This window comes from Phascolarctos cinereus, unplaced genomic scaffold (assembly GCF_003287225.1).
Source record: "Phascolarctos cinereus isolate Bilbo 61053 unplaced genomic scaffold, phaCin_HiC Scaffold_4;HRSCAF=312, whole genome shotgun sequence".
In the NCBI taxonomy this organism is placed as follows: Eukaryota; Metazoa; Chordata; class Mammalia; order Diprotodontia; family Phascolarctidae; genus Phascolarctos; species Phascolarctos cinereus.
In genome coordinates this window covers 703,179,458-703,203,623 of record NW_027555847.1, presented here as the reverse complement: position 1 = coordinate 703,203,623, position 24,166 = coordinate 703,179,458, and the positions used below count along the sequence as shown (strand labels likewise).

The 24,166-nt window shown below is 40.4% G+C and overlaps 1 long non-coding RNA gene across 1 annotated transcript; it reads right to left on the bottom strand.

Moving 5' to 3' along the window:
- Positions 1–367: 367 nt before the first annotated feature.
- Positions 368–23,216, bottom strand: LOC110222791 (uncharacterized). The gene is made up of 3 exons (XR_002328487.2): positions 23,058–23,216; positions 3,008–3,048; positions 368–2,073 (listed from the first exon to the last, which is right to left on the bottom strand). It is a non-coding gene; the product is annotated as an uncharacterized LOC110222791 (long non-coding RNA).
- Positions 23,217–24,166: the final 950 nt, after the last annotated feature.

Below are 24,166 nucleotides of genomic sequence, written 5' to 3'. Positions count from 1 at the left end.
ATCCCTACTTTTGCATCCAGAAAGGAATATTGCTGTGGTGTAGGAAATGATGAGCAAGTTGATTTAGAAAAACATGGAAAGACTTGGGCTAATGAAGGAAGGTGCTATCCACCTTCAGAGAAACAGATGACAAGTGGAAATGAGCATAGGACAGTCTTACACATATGTGTATGAATGTCTATGTGTATATATGTATGTTTTTATAGATATCTATGTTTATGTATATATATCCACACTTAATTGTAGCCTTCTTTATATTATGGGGGAAGAAAGGGGAAAAATAGAGTAAAAAGTGCACAGCAGAGAAAAAAAAGAAAATCAACAAGGAAGTAAAGGAAACATGGGCAACTTTGAAAACCATATGTAGTATTTATTACATAGATTTTCATGAAATGGAAATTTATTGCTTTTTATTGAATCCTCTCTTATGGTCTGCTTTCCCCCCCCTCACTTCACATTTAAATGTAAAATAAAATGTAAAATTAAAAAAATTACAAAACGAAAACAAAAAGAATTCCTACTATAACCAGCAAGTTGTCGTCCAGTCTCTGCTTGAAGACCTCCAAGGAAGGACAACCCACCACCTCTTGAGTCAGCCCATCCCACTTTGGGGCAGTTCTAATGTCTAGGAAGCCTGACTTGACATCAAACCTAAATTGGATAAATGACCTCAAAGATATTTTAGTCCAACCGTCTCATTTTACACCTAGGGAAACTGAGACCTAGAGAAATCAAGTGACTTGCCTAAAGTGACACAAGTATTAAAAAGAAAAGCTTGTGTTTCCATTCTGATCTCCTGACTCTAACTCTGGCATTATTACAGTAATGAAGAACTACTACAGAGGTGACTTCAAGATAGTAGCTGTGTGACTTTAGGCAAGTCATTTCACCTCCTCTCTGCCTCAGTTTCTTCAACAACTTTAAAATAGGGAAAACAAAAGCCCCTATTTCACAGGGTTGTCTGAGGATCAAGTGACCAAATATTTGTAACGTGCTTAACACAGTGTCTGGCACATATGAAGAGCTACACAAATGCTTGTCACTGTTTTTGCTGTTGTTACACTCTGAATTGATGAAGGAGTACCCCTGTTAGAGGTGGAAATTATATCTCTTTTATAGTATACAGAGGTATTCTATTTTGTGTTTACTCAATATGTTTTCAGTTTTGTTTCCCTTTACTAACACTCTAGATAAGACCAGGGGAGCAGTGCTGTCCACTGGAATTGGACATCAGTAATTAACTTCCAGAAAGATCCAAGACCTCAAAGATTTGAAGCTGGAAGAGATACCAGAGGTCATGCAGTCCAACCACCTCATTGTACAAATAAGAAAACTGAGGCCCAGAGAAGTTAAGTGAGGTTAAACCCAGGTCCTCTAGCACCAAAGCCAGTACTGTTTTCATGGGGTTCAGAGACAGAACAGTCTGACACCCTCCAAAGAGGCAGCACCATTATGACCATTTTATGAATAAATTCTCATTCCATGCTAACTTAATCATTGTTTAAATTCAACTAATTTAAATCAAAATTTCTAAAATTTAAATCGTCATTTCCATAGAAGTGGTTTAAATTGATTAGGAAGTAGGTATCAGGGACAGTTTAAAATAGACAAATATTTTGCTTCAATTCTCAGAAATGGGTAGCCTGAAATAAGAAGGATTGAATTTAGACATTTCCATGGATTTGCAATCCCCTCCCTCTACGGCTACCTTCACAGTGATGCCACTGAGTCAGGTTTCTGAGAATATGCTAACATAATTTGGAAAATCTTGTCACATTCTTCATATAATTGTCCCGTATCTTCATCTTCAGCATGATGGAATCTTGGAGTTAGTGCTGTCAGAAATCTTAGAGGCCATTAAGGCCAAATTCTTCATTTTACGGATGAAGAAACTGAAGCTAAGAGGGCAAATGACTTGCATAAGGTCAAATAACTAATAAGTGTATTCAGTGAGATTTGAACCCTGATCTTCCTGATTCCAAGTTCAGTGCTCTGTTCCAAGCTACCTCTTCAACTGTGGATTTTGGCAGGAGTTGTAATTGTCTGTGGCGGTCTATTGACATATGCCAAGGGCTGCAAGACAAGATGACCAAGATTTGCATGAAAAGATACTTCTTATGCCCTTGGGCCCATAAGGAAACCAATTTCATGTATTCTTTTCTTGCTCTTTCTCAGAAAGACTTGATAATCCTCTTTTCAGCTAACATTTTATTTTTTTGCTTAGTTTCATTTCTTGTAGGACTATTAATTCAGCTTAATTGCTAAGAAAAGATCCATAAGCACCAAAGCCGAAGTTCCAGTTTGTAGATAGTCTAGAAACTGTAGGATCCTTGACCCCTCTGAACCCTCTGCCATTATGGATGCCAAAGCAGAGTTCATAACACTGAGCGTTGCTTTGTGTGTTTTTGTTTTTACTTTCCCCCCCCCCCCAATTATCAATCATTTGTCCCAATAGGGGGAATAAAAGAAAGGAAAAAAAAATCCTTGTAACAAACATGCATAGTTAAGCAAAATCAATTCCCACATTGGTAATATCCAAAAATGTATATGGCAAATGTTGGAGAGGCTGTGGAAAAACAGGCACAAAACTTGCCTCTAGGCAGGGAAAGGGATTAAATCACCTCTCAACTGTACTCTCTCCCCTTCACCCCACCCAAATCTAAAATATTTGATTGTCACTGATCTCTTTTGCTTATCTCAGCTTTTCATAGCAAGCCAGGAAATCAGTGTGGGTTGCTCTTTTTTTTTTCTGCCTTTAATAATATCTTATTTTTTCCCAATTACATGTAAAGACAGTTTCCAACATTCATTTTGGTAAGATTTTAAGTTCCAAATTTTTCTCCTTCTCTCTCTTCCCTCCCTTTCCTCCCCCTTCCCCAATACAGCAATCCATCTGATATAGGTTATATATGTACAATCAATCATATTAAACATATTTACACATTAGTCATGTTGTGAAAGAAGAATCAGAAAAAAAAAAAGAAAAACCAATGTGGGTTGCTCTTACCAGAAATTCTTGTTAATTCAGCCTCTCACTGGTAATTATTCCTAGAAAAGAAGAAAACTAGCTAAAATCACCAACAATCAAAAACATTTTTTTTTTGACTGTCAACTATGTTCAGGGCACTAGGAGGTCAGGAAACAGAGTATTGGTATCTTGGTTGGAAAGCATTTCAATGTATTGATTTCTCTTCCCTTTGAACCTAGGGATTTTTCTCAACTTGATTTCAGGGGAAATGTTGGAAGAGAGTATCCAAAGTTAGTAAAGCATGCTGGACCTTTTCCCCAGAGGTTAGTAAGTTCTGCATAGACTTTAACAGTCAGTATGGACCATGCTTGGAATCATAGAATGGCAGGGGTAGAAGGCTTCTTTGAACCCAGATTATAAGCATTGGAAGGGACTTTAGAACATAACGTTGGAGCTTAGGAGAGACTTTTAAAATACGGAATGACAAAGTTGGAATAAGCCAGAGAACATCAGAACTGGTAGGGACTGTAATAATAATGATAACAATAGCAAAGACAATAACAGTTGACATTTTTATGATGCCTATTATATTTCAGGCACAGTACTAAGTCACAATAACCACAAAAACCCAACAAAAGTTACCATTTATTTAGTCCTTTGAAGTTTAAATGATGCTTACAACTATTATCTCATGTGATGCCAACAAAAACCCAAACACAGCTAGCATTAATATAGCCCTTTAAAGTTTAAATAATGCTTACAATTATAGTCTCACAGTAACCTGGGGAGGTAGATGCTATTGTTGTCTCTATTTCACTTCAGGAAATTGAGGTAGACAGAGATTAAGTGACTTGCCCAGCATCACACTGCTAGTAAATGCTTGAGATCGATTCTTCCCTATTGTAGGTCCAGCTCTCTATCCACTTTGCCACCTGAGGGACCTTAGGAGACAATATCAGAATTAGGAAGGATCTAAGTAGGATAAGTAGTTCAAACCCTCATTTAGGGGTTGGAGGTAAGTGATTCTCAGAGAAGTGAAGTGACCCGTCTGACGGTCAAGGACAAAGCCAGGATTTAAACACACATTTCCAGGGCCCCATTACAGCACTGCTTTTAGTGTACGTGTTAACCTTAAAGAAATTTGGAACCCCAACTTGGAAGAAACTTCAAAACCTATCCAGTCCAAGTCAGCCCTGTAGAAGAATATTCTTTACAATAACTATCCTTCCAAAGAGATAATCCAACTTTTGCTTGGAGATCATTGGATAGGAAGAAGTCTTCCCTTTTTGGACAGTTCCCATTCTTATAAAGATTTTTCTATCAAATCTAAACCCATAAATTTTACCCCATATCTCTTCTGGCTCTGCCCTCTAGGACTGAGGAGAATAAGCCCAGTCCTTCCTCAATATAAAAGCCCTTCATTTAAAGACAGCTCTCATGGAACTGGATGTAGACAGAGTCAGAGAGGCAGATTTCTACTTTGGTTCTCTATCAATGTGACCATGAGGAAGGTTGAAATTTCCTCACCAGTAAAATGAGACCTGTGGATTATATGACCTCTGAGGTTCCTTCTAGCTCTGAATTTTATTATCATATTTTTTATGTTGTTTTCTTGGGCTAGTATCTTCTCAGTTCTAAATCCTGTGTTCTCTCATCCCTCAAATTACTTTGTGCATACTATTTGTATAACTGTGTTGCCCTCCAGCATTGGGTAAGCTCCTAGAGTGTAGAAAATGCTTCATGTTTGTTTCCCACCAGCACTTAGCATAATGTCCAATGCACAGTGTTTGCTCTTGTGGTTCAGTCATATCTGATTCTCCTTGACTCCATTTGGGGTTTTCTTGGCAAGGATACTAGAGTGGTTTGCCATTTCCTTCTCCAGCTCATTTCACAGAGGAGGCAACTGAGGCAAACTAGGTGAAGTGACTTGTCCAGGGTCACACAGCTAGTGTATGAGGCTGAATTTGTACTCAGGAAAATGAGTATGCCTGACTCCAAGGCCATCCTGAGCTCCTCACTCTTCCTTAGCTCACATATCTAATGAAATAGATTAGAATGGAGACTATCACTTCCTTCCTGATCTTCTGGACCAAGCTTCAGAGAGAGAAACCCTGTTTTGATATTCAAGAACTTCACAGTCTGATTCTAAACTGCATTTCAAACCTTGCTATTCATTACTTGCATTCTTGAACTCCTGGGTCCAAAGTGGCCTTGTTGTAATTCTTCACAATGTTTAATCTCCCACCTCCAAGCCTTTGCATAACTGTCCACTATGGTGTGGAAAGCATGCATCACTTCTACCCTTCAGAATCTCTAGGTTTCTTTAAAGTTCAACTCTAAAGCCATCTCTTGCACAAAGCCTTTACTGATCTCTCCAGCTGCTTGGTATATATTTTGCAAAAACTTAAACCCATGTCCTGCTTCTGTCATTTACTGTATTAATTTGGGTAAATTATCTAAAATCTCTGGTTCTCAGTTTACTCACCTGTAAAATGAAGCAGTTGGACTGGTGGTCCCTGATATTTCTTCTGTCTCTACTTCTGTTATCCTATGCAATGCTTATTATTTGACTGATCATAGGATTGAAAGCAGATGTTTAATAAAGGCTAGGGGGACAGCCAGATACTGGAAGTGGATAGATTATTGGACTGGGAGTCTGGATGAGTTCCAATCCTGACTCAGATACTTTCTAGTTTGTGACCTTAAGCAAGTCACTAAAGCTCTCTCAGCCTGTTTCCTCCTCTGTAAAGTAGGGATAATAATAGCACCTTCATAACAGGATCTTATTGCTGAGAGAATCAATTAAAGGAAGGGGGAAAAATGGCATTTCTAAATTACCTTCATTGTATTCTAGGTGTTACCTACATACAGTACATAGTAGATGCTTTAGAAATGTTTGTTAATATGTGACAGGCATCACATTTGAGCCTCAGCGCTAGGAAGTAGATGCTATTATTATTCCTATTTTAGTGTGGAAGAAACTGAGGCAGACAGAAGCTAAAAGCTTGAGCAAGCAGCACACAGCAAATAAATATCTGAGGCTGGATTTAAACTCAAGCCTTCCTGACTTCAGGTCCTGTCTACCCCCTAATGGCCTGTATGAGACAATATATTCAAAGTCCTTCAAACCTTCAAGTATATAAAAACAATAATTATTTCTGTTGTTGATGCTGTTGACCTGAATTGGATTGGTTTTGTCTCTAAAGAGTGGGGGGTCAGGTGGTGCAGAGGCCCTGGAGACAAGAGGACCTGAGTTCAAATTTCATGCCAGACCCTTGATAGCTCTGTGACCCTGGACCAGTCACTTAAATCTGATTGTCTCAAAAAAGAAAAAAAAAAGTAGGTAAACTACTTGGTGCCTATCCCCAAATCAATCAATCCATCAATAAGCATCTACTATGTGTTAGGCACTATGCTAAATGCTGTAATACAAAAGGAGACACTCCCTGCCCTCAATGAGCTTACAATCTAAAGGAGAAGAAAACAGGCAAACAAATGTATACACAAAGTAAGCTAAGTACAGGATAAAAAGGACATAATTAACAGAGAGAAGACACTGGAATTAAAGGGACTGGGGAAAGCTTCTGGTAGAAAAAAGGGAAAGACAAACATTCTCTCCTACCCGGCCCAGAAATTGTTCAGTGGGAGTTTCATTCCAAGTTGTCACCTATTAGAGGTAAAGACTTTGGGTAAGACCTTTCCTCCCTCAGAAAATCTTTAGTTAAGTGGAAACTGAAGTTCACTTAATCCCAGTAGCTGTGAGATCCACTTTGCTCAAAAAGAAGTTGGCATTTTGTAATTATCTAAGTAGAGGCTAAGTAGAGGCATAGTAGAGGCATAGTGTTAGGCATTTAAAATAACAAAGACTAAAATGTAAACCAGTCCCAGCAGACAAGGAAATTCTCCTGGGGCAAGAACTGATTTATTTACTAAGGAAGGGGTGTCCAATTAGGAGAAAAAGCTAGAACAGGGATCAATTAATAACCTCAAAGACCTTCTCACTGTATAAAAGGTGAGAAGTAGGTCTCGGGAGGGAGACTCACAAAGGAGTCACAAAGCTACTTTCTAAGGTGAGTATTGTAAAGCTATCACTCTTTTAAAATGCAGCCCATTCCTTTGTTGGAGACAGTGATAATCTGCCTAAATTATGGGCAGTTCTCTGGCCCTATTGCCCCTCCCTTACTGGATGAAAAATTCTAAGATCCTTAGTTATGAAAGTGACTTGAAGGCCATTTAATGCAAATCTCTCATTTTAGAGATTGGAGGACCAAAGAGGCTAAGAGAGTTGACCAATGTCTTAAAGAGTGATAGGGCAGGATATGAACACAGGTCATAGCTGAGAGAAACCTGGAATAGGGAATGCTGGACCCAGAATGGACCTTGAGGTCCACTCTTTTGCTGAACATTTCTTCTACTAGATACCCTCAAAGTGGTTGTCCAGCCTTTGCTTGAATATTTCAAGTGAGGGGAAACTAAACTACCTCCCAAGGCAGCTTTTCCTGATATTAAATCTGAAGTTCTCATCAACTTCCACCAGGAGCTGTTTGGGCTCTGCTTCTGGGACGGAAAACAATCCCAACCCCTTCCCCCCATGACAGTTTTTCAGATATTTAAAGGCAGCTCTCATAGGGCTGAATGTAGGGTCAGATAGGCAGATTTCCTGGACTGAGTCTCAAAGGATGTGATCTTGAGCACATCACATCACCTCTATGTCTCATTTTCCTCACCAGTAAAATATGAAGTTTCCTGAGTTCAAATCTGGCTTCAGACACTTATTAGCTATGTGACTCTGGCCTTAACCCTGTTCGCCTCAGTTTTCTCTCTGTAAAATGAGCTAGAGAATAAAATGGCAGATCACTCTAATATCTTTGTCAAGAAAACACAAAATGGAGTCATGAAGAGTTGGACACAACTGAACAACAGCAAATTTTGGGCAGCTAGATAGCTCAGTGGATAGAACCAGGAGTCAAGAGGACCTGAGTTCAAATCTAGCTCAGATACTCACTAGCTGTGTGACCTGGCCAGGCCATCTCCAGTAGTCCTGATCTACATCTGGCCACTGGACCCAGATGGCTCTGGAGGAGAAAGTGAGGCTGGTGACTTTGTACAGCCCTCCCTTCCTCAAATCCAATTCATTTGCAAGTCACATCATCATCTTCCTGATATCTTGGTCCTCTTTGAGAATGAAGGACAAACCACCACCCTGGGCAAGTCACTTAACCCTGTTTGCCTCAGTTTCCTCAAATGAGCTGGAGAAGGAAATGGCAAACCACTCCAGTATCTCTGCCAAGAAAACAACAACAAAATAGGGAAGGTGGACTATACAACTCTCCCCTTCCCTCTTTCCTGCCTCTTTTTTTGTGTTTTCTCCCTTTATTAAATTGTAAGCTTCTTAAGGGCAGGGACTGTCTTTTATTAATCATATCCCCAGAGTTTAACACAGTGCCTGGCACACAGTAGATGCTTAATAAATGTTTATTGGATTATTATTACTTCGGAGGTTTCTTCCAGTTCTAAACCACATAATTTTATATTGTAATCTTCTGCTCAACCTTTCCCAGTCCTAAATCCTGTGCTTTCTGAAATCTCAAATAGAACTTTGTATTTATCTATCTGTGTACTTCTCATCTTTTCCCAGTAGAATGCCGAATCCTAGATGGCAAAGACTACTTAGTTTTTGCCTTTGTACATCACCAGCACTTAGCAGAGTGCCCAGAACAAGAGTTCAGAACATATCAAAGATCTCTTGGGCATCTCAAACCCAAACTCGTTATCTTTCCCTAACCTCCACACTCCATTAAAGGGACCTCTCAACCAGGTGGCACTGTAGTGGATAGAGTGCAGGACCTGGAGTCAGGAAGACTCATCTTCATCAGTTCAAATCTGGCTTCAGACACTTACTAATTGTGTGACCCTGGGCAAGTCACTTGAGCACGTTTGCCTTAGTTTCCTCATCTGTAAAACCACTCCAGTATCTTTGCCAAGAAAACTCCAGATGGGGTCATGACTAAAACAACAATAGCAACATTACTGTTACAAAAAGCTGAGAATTTCAGAGCCATTCTCACTTCCTCACTCTCCCACAAACCATATATTTAATCAGTTGTTAAATCTTGCCAATTCTACCTCCATAAATGTCACACAGGGTTCATTCCAGGTATGACATTTCCCATTCTGTGTTCCTTTCAGCTATGACCTAGATTCAAATGCTGCCCCTATCCCTCTCTAGGACATGGGTCAAATATCTTAATGTCTCCAGTCCTCAGTCTCTCAAATGAGAGATTTGCATTAGATGGCCTTAAAGTCACTTCTGTAACTAAGTCTAGGATTCTAGACCTTTTCATCCACTAAGGGAGGGGCAATAGTGCCAGAGAACAACCGAAAATTTAAACAGATTACTACATCTCCAACAGAGGAGGCAGGTTGTATTTCAAGAGAGTGATAATTCTACAATGGTCGCACCATTGAAAGTGAGTTCTTTCTAGGTCCACCCACACAATACCTACTTCGGAGGTAAGAAGGTCTTTCTTAGCTCTTTCTGCCAATTTGACACCTCTCCTTTAGTAAATATACTAATCTCTGCCCTAGAGGAATGCCCCTGTGGGCAGGGATTGGTTTCTATTCAGTCTATTTCTCTCTAGCACCCTATTAAATGGGTAATTTAAAAAATGTTTACTGAAATGAGCAAATTGGATCTCATAACTATCCGAAAGGGAGAAGCAGGCCCAGAGGACAAATGACTTTCGGGTGAGGGACTTGTGCAGTCCCCATTCTCATACTGCTGATAGCAAGACTTGATAGGAGATACTGTTCTTTTAGTTTGGGGGTAGGCACAGGTCTGGTTTCCCAACTCTTCTGAGGACAAAACTAATCACTTCAATCTAGGTCAAAAAGCATTTATCAGTTTTTACTTAGGCAATCAATCATGAAATATTTTTGTTGTTCCTTAGTCGTATCAAACTGTTTGCAACCGCATGAAAGGTTTTCTTGGCAAAAATACTGAAGTGGTTTGCCATTTCCTTCTTCAACTCATTTTGCAGATTAGGAAACTGAGGCAAGCAGGATTAAAGTGACTTGCCCAGGGTCATACAGCTAGTAAGTGTCTGAGTGGATATGAAGTCAGGTCTTCCTGATAATAGGCCCAGTGATCTAATCACTGCACCACTTAGCTGTCCACACGGAATATAATAAAGTCTTAATAAATTCTTGCTCTAAGTCTAAAATGAGAGGCTCAGATTAGGTGGCCTTTAAAGTAATTTCCATATTAATGTCAGAGATCTGGAAGATTTTTCATCCATTAGGGGAGACTCAAAAGGCACCAGAGAATGTCCCTCATAATTTAGGCAGATTATAACATCTTTCCAACAATGGGGGTGGATTGCATTTTAAGAGAGCATTGAAGCCTTAAATTCTATAGTGATCATATCCTCCAATGAGGATCCCTTCTGGTGTTTTGCTCTCAACACCCACTTCTCACCTCTCTTCTGGTCTTTGAGATTATTAAATGCTTCCCTTCCCAGCTCTTTCTCCCATTTTGACCCACATGTTTTAGAAAATAAACCAGACCCTGTCCCCTGGGGCAGGGAGTGGTTTACAGTATAGTCTTCATATCTCAAGTACCTAACACCAGGCCTTTACTTGGTGGATGATCACAAAATGCTAACTTCTTTTTCAGCAAAAAAGTTTGGGCTAAAGATTTTCTAATGGAGAGATTTGCTCAAAAAACTCCTACTACCTGATTTCAGCACTGGTAGGAAAGAATTGTTCTTTTGTTTTGTTTTGTTATATTTTCTTTCCTTTTTTTCCTCTTCTCTTTTCTTTCCCTTTCCCTTTCCTTTTTTTCCTTTCCTTTTTCTATTGGAAGCCTTCCCTAGTCCTTCTTAATTCCAGTGTCTTCCCTCTGTTAATTATTTCCCATTTATCCTGTCTATAGCTTGCTTTGTATACACATTTGTTTGCAAATTGCCTCCCCCATTAGATTGTAAGCTTCTCAATGGCAGAGACTGTCTTTTGTCTCATTTTTTATCCCCAGCACTTAGCACAGTGTCTGCCACATGGTGAACGCTTAATGAAGTACCTCTCCACTCCTACAGCTACTACCCTGGTTCCAGAGGTCATCACTTCTTAATGGACTATTACAATTGCCTTCTCCCCTCTTCAATCCACGTTCCATAAAAATGGCAAGGCTTCCTGAGGGAAAGAGGAAGCGGCATGTACCTGGAATGTCAAATCATCACCACCACCACCTTGACCGCAATCTCCCCTCAGACCCAAGAGTCCTAGGAATAGCAGTGTCTCCTCTCAGCCCAGGGCCTGCTTCTAGCCCTACTCCCACAGCCTCTCATTAAGGAGAGAAATCACTGACTGTCTGACTTTGGACAAAGCACTTAACTTCATCTCAGGATTCAGTTCCTCATCTGTAAAATGAATTTGAATAGATGATCTCTGAGGTCCCTTTCAGTTCTAGACCAATCATGTTATCATTTTTTTCATCCCATTGGTGATTAATTAGATAGGCAGGCAGATAAACAGGGAGGGAGAGAGAGAGAGAGAGAGAGAGAGAGAGAGAGAGAGAGAGAGAGAGAGAATGATGCATGAATTGGACAGAAGAATGGTCATAGATGGACAGATAGATGGATGGATGAACAGATAGACAGATAAAGCAGACATTTACTAAGCCTTTACTATATCCCATGCATTGATGTATTGGTTGGCAGTAGGAAATTGACAAATGCTTATTGACCTGAATTGAAGTGTCTGTTTTTGTCTCTGGGGAGAAGAGCAGAGAAACACTATATGTGTCTTCCCCAAAATAAAAGAACAATCGTAATGCCCACCCCAAAATAAAAGAGCAATTTCTTCTATCAAGAGCCCCAAAATCAACAACAGGAGCTTCTTTCCTAGCTGTGGCCTACTAGAGAGGAGACTTTGGGCAAGGCCCCCCACTCATTAGAAAATCATTAGCCCCTTGGGCCTGCTTGTGCCCTCAGGAAAGTTATGAGACCCAGTTTTCTCAATTCAGTAAACATTTTTAATTGCCTATTAAGTAGGGGCATTGTGTAAGGTGCTTGAAATATAAAGACAAAAAGGTAAGCCTATCTCTGCTCTCAGCAAACTCCCCTGGGGCAGGGGCTGGTTTACTTTCTAAGAAAGAGGTGTCAAATAGGAGAAAGAACTAAGAAAAGGATCAATCAATAATCTCAAAGAACTCACTTTAGAAGTGGGTGTTAGGTGGGTGGACTCAGAAAGAGCCCACTTTCAATGATGTGAGTATTGTAGAACTATCCCTTTCTTAAAATGCAACCCACTCCCATCATTGGAGACACCATAATCTGCCTGAATTATGGACTGTTCTCCAGTGCTATTTGCCCCTCCCTTTAATGGACGTAAAATCCTACATTTTAGATTTAGATGTGGAAGTGACTTCAAAGTCATCCAATTTAACCCTCTTGTTTTTTTTTCCAATGAATGGAAATTCGCCTTTTCTTCCTCCCATCCCCCAATTGAAAATAAAAGAAAAACAAAACCCTTGAAAGAAATAGGTACAATCTAACAAAAGAAATTCCACATTGATTGTGTCTAAATAATACACATCTTAGTCTGTACCCTGAGTTCATCAGCTCTCACTCAGGAGATGAGTTTTTCAACACAAATGGTCTGGAATTGTGATGGAGCATTGCACTTGTCAGAGTTCTTAAATCTTTCAAAGTTTCCTATCTTTGCACTGTTGTTGTTAATGTAGAAATTATTCTCCTGGTTCTGCTCTCTTCACTTTGGGTCAGTTCATACAAGTCTTCTGAGGTTTCTCTGAAACCACCCTCTTCTTTGTTACTTGTGGCACAGTATTCTATAATATTCACATAACATACTTTGTACAGTTATTCCACAATGGATGGACATCCCCTTAGTTTCCAGTTCTTTGCCACCGCAAAAAGAACTACCATAAACATTTTTTGTGTGTGTGTGCATGTCAGTCCTTATTCTTTTTCTTTGATCTCTTTGGGGTATAGACCTAATAGTGGTATCACTGAAGTCATCAAAAGTTATGTCCAGTTTAGTGACTTTTGGGGCCATAGTTCCAAATTAATTTTCAGAATGGCTGGCCTTCCAACTCAATCATTTTATAGATAAAGAAATTCAGGTCCCAAGAAGTTGAATGACTTGTCTTAGGTCACAAAGAGTGAGAGAGGCAGGATTTGAATTCAGGTTCTCCAATAACAAAGGTAGTGTTCTTTCTACCATATCATGGCTGGAGAAGAGCTTAGCTGTAATGTCTGATGTTAATAAAAGAGCTTAGCACACTGTCTAGTGGGTAATAGGCACTTAATTGTCTGCCCCTCCCCCATCCATTAACCCTTTCATTTTACAGAGGAGGAAACTTCTGCCCAAGGAGGTGAAGTTATTTGCCCAAGGCCAAGATGGGACTAAGGGATTTGAAACTAACATCTGTGACTCCTGAGTTCATGTTTTTTACTCTTTGCTTCAGTCACATAAGGGCTGGTACCTGTGGGACTCCTTAGCCCAATAAGTAGTAAGTACCTCTTTTGGCATCTATAAGGGGATAAACACTTTTCATTGACAGCCAAAAAGGGAAGCCAAGCTTGGGCTCTTTCTTTGGGAATAAAGTCTAACCTTTTGAGGTGCCTCCCACCAAACTACCTTCTAGTGCTCTTCATCAGAGAAAGAATCCTGGGATAGAAGGAACCAGAGCAACCCAGCTAGTAAGTGTCTGAGGCCAAACTGGAGCCCTTCATCTTCTTTTTTAATTGTGGAAGATACATTTGTTTATTTTTTTTTCTAAAAATTTTGATCATTTCCATGGAACCTCAAGATCAAAATTGAGATTCCATTTATATCATAGTTAGATTGACCTATGAGGAATGCACAGATATTCACTGCCTGCTTCCAATCTAGCCACATGGAAACTCTCAGGGGCCAGTTTTTGGCCATGAGTGACTCAGGCACTGGTACCATGTGATGACAAAAAGCCTTCTAATTAGTGAGGGAGCTGGAAGAACAGCTAACTCAGGAGCTGCTAGGCTACATTTGAATGCTTATACAAAAACCTAAGGAAAGAGAACCTATCTCTGAGTATATTTTCCTTTACAGATATGAAGAGATTGGGCTATTTGGAATTGTGGGATGAGAAAAGGTACCTGGCCACATTCCCCCATTACATGCCATGTGGCCACCAGCATGTGGTGTCTCTCCTTCTTTTGTGTGTTTGCTCTTCTTTGATCTTAAGTTAATAAATATTCTAAAATGAGCGTGCTGATGAGTTGGCAAGGTCAGGAGAACCAGAGGTACTATTAGAGGATTCAGCTGTACCTCCAGGTTTTTTTAATTTTTTTTGAGCAGAGGCAAGTTTTTTTTTCCAACTGTTTTTGTAATACCTTTTTAGAGAAATATCATTTATAAGGGCTAATGTAGTCAATTGGTTAATCATTGATCAGGAGCACATAGGTTGGGGTTCATAAACAGCAGTAAAATAAACACAGCCTCTCAGCTGTATCCCCCTAAAACCCTGAGAGTGGTATGAGATAGTCACTCTCCAGGGACCCCAACCTATGATTGTGAGTACAAGCCAGGGGTATGGTTTCAGAAAGGGTGCTGTGGATTCAATGTTATTAAGTGTAGACTAACTTGTGCTATAGAACAATTAGATGGTGCAGTGTCTAGAGTGCTGGGACTGGAATCAGGAAGACCTAAGTTCAAATCCAACCTCAGACCCTTACTAGCTGTGTGACCTTAGGCTAGTCACTTAACCCTGTTTGCTTCAGTTTTTTCATCTAGACAATGAGCTGGAGAGAGAAGGAAATGGCAAACCACTCCAAGTACCTTTGCCAAGAAAACCCCAAATAGGGTCAAGAAGAATTGGACTTAATTGAAAGGACTGAAGAAAAATAAAAGCTGAGATAGATATAGAAGAATGGGAAGGATCAAAGAAGATGGATTTGACTATCCCTCAATTTTTTAAACAGAATAATTAGATTTCAGTATCCAGTCAGCCAAGCACTTATTTGCTCAGTGCTGGGTGCTGTGCTAAGTACAGGGAATACAAAGAAAAGTAAAAACATGATTGCTGCCCTCAAGGAGCTGACATTCCACTGGGGGAAAACAATACATGAACAACTGTATCTACAAGAGAATTTTGTATAGATGTTGGTTGGTTGGAAGGTTGTTGGTAGAGGACCAGGAAAGGTATAGTGTAGAAGGTGAGATTTGAGCTGAGTCCTGAAGGAAGTCAAGAGCAGCCTGAGGTGGGGAGGAAGTGACTTCAAGATATGAGGGACAGCCACTGAAAAGGCACTCAAGGTGGAGATGGAGTGTCCTGTGACAGGGACAGTAAGAAGGAAGGGACTGGTGGATCATAAGCATGTTAAGGGGAGCAATGGACTTAGGTTGTGAAGATCTTTAAATGGCAAATAGAGAGGTTAATATTTAATACTGGAGAAAATAAGAGTCACTGGAGCTCACTGAGCAGTGAGGTGACATGGATCTGTGCTTTAGGAATATGAATTTGGCAGCATGGAATAAAGTGGAGAGAGATTAGAGGCAGAGAGACCAACCAGAAAGCTGTCGCCATCATACAACTGTTAAACACAGATGATGAGGTCTGGTTAGAACATGTTGAATTGGAGATGTCTATGGGACATCCAGGTTGACATGGCAAAGAGGGTTATTGCAACGTCAAAGATTTCGGAGAGGTCAGGAAGGATAAAGACTGAGAAGAACTTGTTATATTTGTCAATTAAGAGATAATTGGTGACTTGGGAGAGAGCAGTTTCAGTCAAATGATGAAGCTGGAAACCCAACTGCAGAGGATTTAAAACAGAGTGGAAGTCTTTCTCAAAGAGTTGAACTGAGAAAGAGAACACAGTAGCTAGCAGAGATGGTAGGGTCAAGTGAGGATATTTTAAGAATGCAGAGACATAGGTGTTTGTGTGCAACAGTGAAGGAAAGAGTGAGTAGAGAGGGAGAGTTTGGAGATTAAAAGAGTGGGAATAAGAGAGGAAAGAATCTGCCAGAGAGTAGGGAAAGGGATGGAATCAAAAATGCATGGAAAAGGATTTTTCTTCATGAAAAAGATCTTGTTCATGACCTTGACTGAGGTTTTCTTGGCAGAGATACTAGATTGGTTCTCCATTTCCTTTTCTAGCTTTTTTTACAGATGAGAAAAATGGAGCAAACAGGGTTAAGTGACTTGCCCAGGACATGTGCAAGAAGGAATATATTTGAGTGATGTTGGATGAGAAGGGAAGAAGAACAAACTTTCATAAAATGATCTCAGCTTTGTTTTTCCCCCCAATGAAATACAGGGCAATATCAAAGCCGGAAGTGACCTCAGATGATAAATAGTAAAACTGGGATTCAAAACCAGATCTAATGACTCCAGGCTGAAATGAGTCAAAACAACAAATGTGACTAGGGCAAATCTTGCAGCCACAAATCAAATGCTTTGTGGTTATGGCTCATAAAGTGATAACTGAAGACATGTAATTCTCAGGGCAGCCTTTTGACCTCCAGTAGGTGAGAGTTCCCAGCATCCTTTGGCAGCAGGGTGTACCTGGGGCACAGAGGTTTGCATTTCCACTGACTGTCTCCCATGCCTGGAACTCTCCCTTTTCATCTCCTCCTCTTGGCTTTCTTGGCTTCCTTCAAGTCTCAGCCTAAAACCCACTTTTTGCAAACAGCTTTTCCCAGTTCCCATTAGTGCCAATCTCCCCCTGCCCCAGATTCTCTCTAATTTATTTTTTGCTTTATCCAATTTATCCAAATTATCCCATTTGTATTTGATGTGTACATAGTTGTTTGCAGGTTGTCTCTTCCATTAACCTGTCTTTCTATCTCCAGTTCTTAGGACAGTGCCTGGCATGCAGTAAACCTTAATAAACACTTGTTGACCTGTCTAAACTTGAGGTTGAAGAACAAGAAATCCACAAGTAAGAAGGATGCAAAATCTGACATCCAGATTCGAGATGCCAGTGAACTCGAAGACTCTCACTTTCCATATTGTCAAGGACACAATTACTCTCTAGCTCTCTGGGTTTTGGAAGCAGCACAGAACAGTGGCCTGCAAGCCAAGGATACTTGGGATGAAGCAACAATAGTTGCCCTGTGACCTTCGGCAAACTCCCAAAGAATACAAAATGCAGAGAAAAGTGGGGGCCAGCTCCGGTAGTGGGAGTTTCCTCACCTGGTAGTTCTCAATAACAATGAAATCACAGGTTTCTATTTCTTGTCCCTAGGAAAGGTAATCACAGTACAAAGGACTGATTTAATTTGTTTGGAAGCATGATAAAACCTTGATGCATTTCTATAAATAAGCTGTTATCTTATGTAAAGTGAGTCCACTGCATTCTCTATTACTCCCTCGTGACAAAAGTAATGTCTAGAATATTCCCTATTTGGTTTTCTAGACACAGTGCGGATAAATATCACGCCCATGGTGATTGCAGCTATCTTATTCTTCTTCAGATACCCTGGTTGGGGACAAAAACTACCTTGGAGCTTACTAATAAAAATGACATTACATTGGTTGTGGATCAGTTCTTTCAGTCATGTCTGACTCTTCATGACTCCATTTAGGGTTTTCTTGTCAAAAATACTGGAGTGGTTTGCCATTTACTTCTCCAGCTCATTTTACAGATGAGGAAACTGGGGCAAACAGGATTAAGTGACTTGTCCAAGGTCACACAGCCAGTATCAGAGGCCAGATTCAAACTCAGGCCTTCCTGATTCCAAGTCCAGCACTCTATCAACTATACCACCTAGCTGCCATAAAAATTACATTTACATAGAACTAAATTTCATCTCTTGATCTTCATAAGCACCTGGGGAGTTAGGCAGGGGGCAGGTATTATCATATCCACTTTCCAGATAAGAAATCTGAGGTATAGAGACTTGAAAAGACTTTCTGAATTTCACATAGCTAAAAAACTGTCAAAGGAAGTATTTGAATCCAGGTCTTTTGACTCCCACACCACTCCTACTCTTAGGACGGTCACTCTGCAGCTTCCTCTTTGAAGGTTCCAGGGACCTCATTGATGAAACAGAACCATCACAGGCTAACAGAATGTCGAATTGGCAGGGACTTTAGGGACCATCTAGTCTAACTCATCCTTGAAAAAGAGCTCCATCAGCCTGCTGTATGTCAAATGGCCATCAGGCCTTGGCTCACACACCTCCAATGGTGGGGAGCCCACAGTGTCCCAAGGGAGCCCATTTCATTGTTGTTTAGTTCGAATGGTTAGGGAGTTTCTTCTTGTGTTAAACCTAATTGTACCTCAGCAATTATACCCCCTCTCCTAGCTTGTTTCTTGGGCCAAAGGTGAGTAAAAGTAAGTCATTTTTCCCCATACAAACTTTCAAATTGTTGAAAACAGATACCCAGCCCTGCCCTTCATTCCTCCCATACTTCTCCCCCAGCTTTTGGTCAAGGTTAAGTACTAACCTCTGAGTAAGCACATTTATTAAACACTCACTCTCCTTCAAATCAAGATAGTTCCTGCCCTAAGGGAGCTTACCTACTATTAAAGTAAACAAGTACCTAGATAAGGAATTATACAAAATAAACAGAAAATAATTTGTGGAAGGGTGGAAATGAGGCTGTATTGAGAACTATGGTAATCCAGAAAGGTTTCCTGGAGGGAGCGTTATGGCTGAGCTTTGAATGAAGGTGTGAATTCTAAGAGACTGGAAGGTAGGAGGAAGAAGGGGAAAATTCCTGCTTTGATTTTTGGGGTTCCTTTCTTTGGTGTTTTTTTTTAATAGGCAATTGGGGTTAAGTGACTTGCTCAGGGTCACACAGCTAGTAAGTGCCAAGTGTTCGGTCTGAGGCAGATCTGAACTCAGGTCCTCCTGACTTCAGGGCTGGTGCTCTATCCACTGCGCCACCTAGCTGCCCCGTTTCTTTAGCCTTTAAGGAATCTGCTTAAAATCATCCCCAGTCATTTCATCTTGATGCTCTCTGGTACACCTATCAATTGAGACCCCACTAAACGTCAATTAAATCTATAAACTTGCTTGAATTAGTGAGCTCACAGGGTGGGAGTAAAGACCTTCTACTCATGCCAATTGAAACCCCTCCACTCCTTCTCACCCCGTGTAATTCCTGTTTCTCATAAGTCTTCCACAAAAAGGTTGTCACTGAGTTTTGTTTTTGCTGCTGTAGCTAAGTTGCGTCTAACTCTTCATAACTCCATTTGGGATTTTCTGGGCAAAGATATTGAAATGGTTTGCCTTCTCCTTCTCTAGTACATTTTATGGATGGTTACACTTGCCTAACTCTGCAGAGGTTAAGTGACTTTTCCCAGGGCAGTTGCGGAATGTATAATAAATAATAATAATCTGTTTTATAACGTCTTAAGGTTTGCAAAGTGCTTTACATATTTTCTCTCTTTCGGTGCTCATAACCACCCGATGAGGCAGGTGCTATTATTATTTCTGATTTGCAGATGAGGAAACTGTGGCAGAGGTTAAATGACTTGCCTAGAGTCGGCACTAATTAAGAGTCTGAGGCAGGATTTGAACTCAGATCTTCCTGATTCTGGAGTCAGCTCTTGCTGCACTACGTGGCATTGCCCTTTATTCTAATAGTAATAATAAGCATTTTTATTAGTACAGTTCTTATGTGTTACAAATTCTGAATTTTGAAAAGGCAGAAGATCATAGAACTCAGAGCTTGCAGACAACCTTATAAATCACCTGGCACACACCTAATACAACTGGGAAGTCACTTCGCTCTTCCTCTTCCACACTGATAAAGTGGGGGGGGCTTATGTTGCATGATCTCAAAGGTCTCCCCCAGCCCTTAATTTGTGGTGCTATGATCCTGTCTCTGTTTCAGTGTGTGTCTCTTTCTGTCAACCTCTTGTCTCTCTATCAGTCTATATTACACACACACACACACACACACACACACACACATACACACACACACACACTCACCCTTCAGTTTGCCAACAGATTTCAGGGAAATTTCTGATAGGATATCTACCCCATCCCAGCTTTGTCCTGGGTTGACATTATTTTATGATCTGTTTTTTCTGAGCCAAAGAAAGAAAAAATTCTCAATTCAACCACCAGGTGGCGATGTTCAGAAAGATGTCATTCTCATTTAGAGAAAGCCAACTGTCAGTCACTTAGTTATCACATCTCTTGCCTTACTGTTTAATGGCTTGGGAGTGTTCCTTCCCCTGCCTCTGTCTCCCCCCACCCCCCAACATCAGTTGATTTATTTCTTCTTGAAAATCACAGCTGGCATTCATGATAGGTAGCGTGTGGTAGAAAATGCTATTGACTTAGAATTATAAGAGACCTGGATGAAATCCCACCTTTGTCTTTTACTGAGCTGCATGGTCCCGGAACAAATCACTTCAGCCTCAGTTTCCTCAACTATTAAATAGGAATAATAAATAGAGTTGTTAGAAAGATCAAATGAGAGTAATCCACAAGCATGTATTAAGTACCTAAACTTGTGTTAAGTGCTGGGGATACAAAGAAAGGTGAAAACATGATTCTGACTCTTAAGGAGCTCCCTTTTAATGGACAAGACAGCATTCAAAACAACCAGGAACATAGAAAATAACTGGGAGGGCACTAGCAATGGGATGGGGGTCACCATCATGAGAAAGCTTTACAAGTATTTTGCAAATCACTAAAGCTATCACTAAATGTCAGCAAATGGTTCTGTGGAAGAGAACTTTTGACTTGGAGTGAGAGGATCTGCATTCAAATCCCAAGCCTCTTATTTACTTCTTGTGTGACCTTAAGCAAGATATATAACTTCTCTGGCACTCAGTTTCTACCTTTGTAAATAACCCACAGTTTATTTAGGACATGCCTCTTTCTGTAACGGTCCCTAGATATGGGGCCATGTGGACTATGAGAAACTAACCTCTAAAGACAGCATCTAGCCCTTTTAAATTTGTAATTGTTGTTCCATCATGTCTGACTCTTCATGACCCCATTTGGGGTTTTCTTGGCAAGGGTACTGGAGTAGTTGGCCACTTTGTTCTCCAACTCATTTTACAGATGATGAAACTGAGGCAAAGAGGGTAAAGTGACTTGCCCAGGGTCACACAGCTAGTAAGTATCTGAGGCCAGATCTGAATTCACGAAAATGAGTCTTCCTGACTTCAGGCTGGATACTGTATCCCTTGTTTCACCTAGGTGTCTCCCTCTGTAATACCTTCGGTTTAGTAAGTTTATTAAATTCAATTCCTTCAATTTCAGGTTCATTTCACCTTTATAAAAATTCTATGAAAAAAATGTCTTAAATAAACAGCAACATTTATGTAGCACTTTAAGGACTGCAAAGTGCTTCACTTGTATTCTCATTTGATTTGTTCCTCACAACAACCATATGAAGTAGGTGATCTTATATCCAGTTTAAGAATGTCTAGGGTTTCTCCAAAAGGGATCAGTAGGGTTCCTTCTAGAAAGGTAGGACAGCTAGGCGGCACAGTGGATAGCATGCATGGCCTGAAGTCAGGAAGATTCATGTTCATGAGTTCAAATTTGGCTCCAGATACTTAGTATGTGACCCCGGGCAAGTCACTTAACCCTCTTTGCCTCAGTTTCTTCATCTGTAAAATGAGCTGGGGAGAGAAATGGCAAAACCACTCTAGCAACTTTGTGAAGAAAACCACAAACAGGGTCATGAAGAGTTGGACATGACTGAAATGATTCAACAGCAGCAATTATAGAAAGGTGCTCGATGTATCAAATAGACCAACTATTGGACAGCTCTTTATTTCTTCCACTCCAGATGGAATGCTTAAAATACAAAGAGTCTTAAAAAAAATCGGCAAATACTTAACACCATTTTAGTGTAATCAATCACTCCTGCTATTCCCCCCTAGGAAACTGATACTTAAAACATTTAAAAGATTGAAACTTGAAACAAGAACACTTTGTAAAACTACTTTACAGGTATTTCGCTTTCATATCAAATCTGCACAGTGTGAATAACTTACTCAAAGTCTATACCTTTAGGCATATCTTGGAATTTCTTAGTCTCTTCATCTGAAATATTCTCTTGACCATGGATGGCCTCCTCCAAGGAGTTGGTGCAGATAGGCTGATTCAGGAGAATTCATGAAGTCCTGTCACCTCTGCACTTACACTATCTGGACCACTCAGTGACAAGGAGATATGAATTTATTATAGGCCCTAATGTATTAATTTTCCCAGAGGGGACATTTAAGGCAAAATAGGAAAGGAAAGGGATGAAGTACTTATTGTGGCCTGGATTTGGAGCCCAAAGGTCTCAGTACAAATCCCAGCTATGATGCTTGGGCATGACCTTGGGTAAGTCCTTTCTCTTCTCTGAGCTTCAGCTTCCTCTTCTATAAAATGAGGGGATCGAAATAGATTATTCCTAAATTCTTTTCTAGCTTTAAAGCCTTTGAACACACACCTACTAGTGAGATTATCAGCATCAGTGGGAACATTATTTTTTGCATTATTACCCATCCTTTTCTCTCCATTCACATAGGCATCACCATATTCTAGGCTCTCATCACCTTTTGTTCAGACTATTATATTAGCCTACGAACTGCTCTTCTTGCCTCTTTAGTCTTCCTACTCAAACCTATCCTTCTACAACTGCCACATTGATGTTTCTAAAGCTTAGGTCTGACCATGTCACTTAGAATCACAGAATCTGAGAGCTGGAAGGGACCTGAGTGTCCACACAGCGCAATCCCTACCTGACAAGGAATCCTCATTATTACCTATCTGACAAATGGTTGTTCAGTCTACGCTTGAAGATGTCCAAAAAGGGTTTGCCTACTACCTCATGAGGCAGTATTCTATTTTTGGACAGCTCTTATTTTTAGAAAGTTTATTTTTCTTCCTGACATCAAGGCTAAATATTTCTTGCAATTTCTACTCTCTTACTCATGATTCTTCCTTCTAGGACCAAGCAGAGTAAATCTAATCCTTCCTCCATATGGTGGCTCCTCAAGTACAGTTATCCTTTCTGCATCATAATTTTCCCCAGTTTTCATATATTGTGGGTTGGCTAAGAAATTAAATGTAACGGTCCTCGTTACTTGAGGAGGGCTGCCTGGGTCATACTCACCTGCACCTGCAGTCTTAGGGTGTCCCCAGAAAACAAAGGAGTGGAGTCGACAGAGAGGTGCAGTTTCAAAAGGTTTATTCAGCCTTTCTCTCAAGCGGGTAATCAACTACGCAGCTACCCTACTCGCTACTGCTCCTGCTGCTACTACTCTCTTGCTGGTCCTGCCTTCAGCATTTTATATCTTTTACTTGGGAACATACCCCAATTTAACAGTGAACAAAACAACAAGGTTTACATATCTTTACCAATAGGCAACACCGGGCATCTTTCCCATGAGAATAACAATCAAAGTATCCACAAGTACATTTCTTTGCAACATTATCCTGACTGTGTCCTTCTCCAGTGCTGTTCCCATAAAACACCATGTACTTTTCGTTCCCGGAATGTTCCCAATACTTGATACATGAACTAGCAATACTTGATACCTAAGTTAGCAATACTGGACACCTCTTTGTGCTAGACCTGACTGTGCTTGAGCCAGCAACATTGTGTTATACTTTGAGCTTGCCTAGTATCAGAGTTCTGCTGATTGGGGGTGCAAGGTCCGTGGAGGGAGAACCGAGCCAGGATATTCTGCGCATGTACTAATACCCGAGAGGGGCCTTCACCCAACAGTGGAGTCTCATGAACAGCCTGTGGTCCTCAACGTCCTACCAGTCCCCACAATTAAATGAGAATTTTGGGGGAGTTTTGTAGAAGCCACAGACAATGAAAGCTAGCAGACCACACAGAGCCTATGACCAAATACTTAAACCAAGTTTTACAATAAAGTACTGTAAACACCCCATAAAAGAAAAAAAAAATCAGATTTCTTTTCTCACATGAAAGGAGGGCCAAAAATTTTTACTCCTATTTCCCAGATCATGGGAGTTCCAACTATGCTATCTATGCATACCATCTATGGCTTTATCCAAGTCATTAATAAAAGTGTTAAACAGCCCCGGACGAAATACAATTATTATAGGGGCATCTAGGTGGTGCAGTGGATAGAGCACTGGCCCTAGGGTCAGGAGGACCTGAGTTCAAATCCGACCTCAGACACTTGTCACTTACTAGCTGTGTGACCCTGGACAAGTCACTTAGCCCCATTGCCTAGTCAAAAAAAAAGT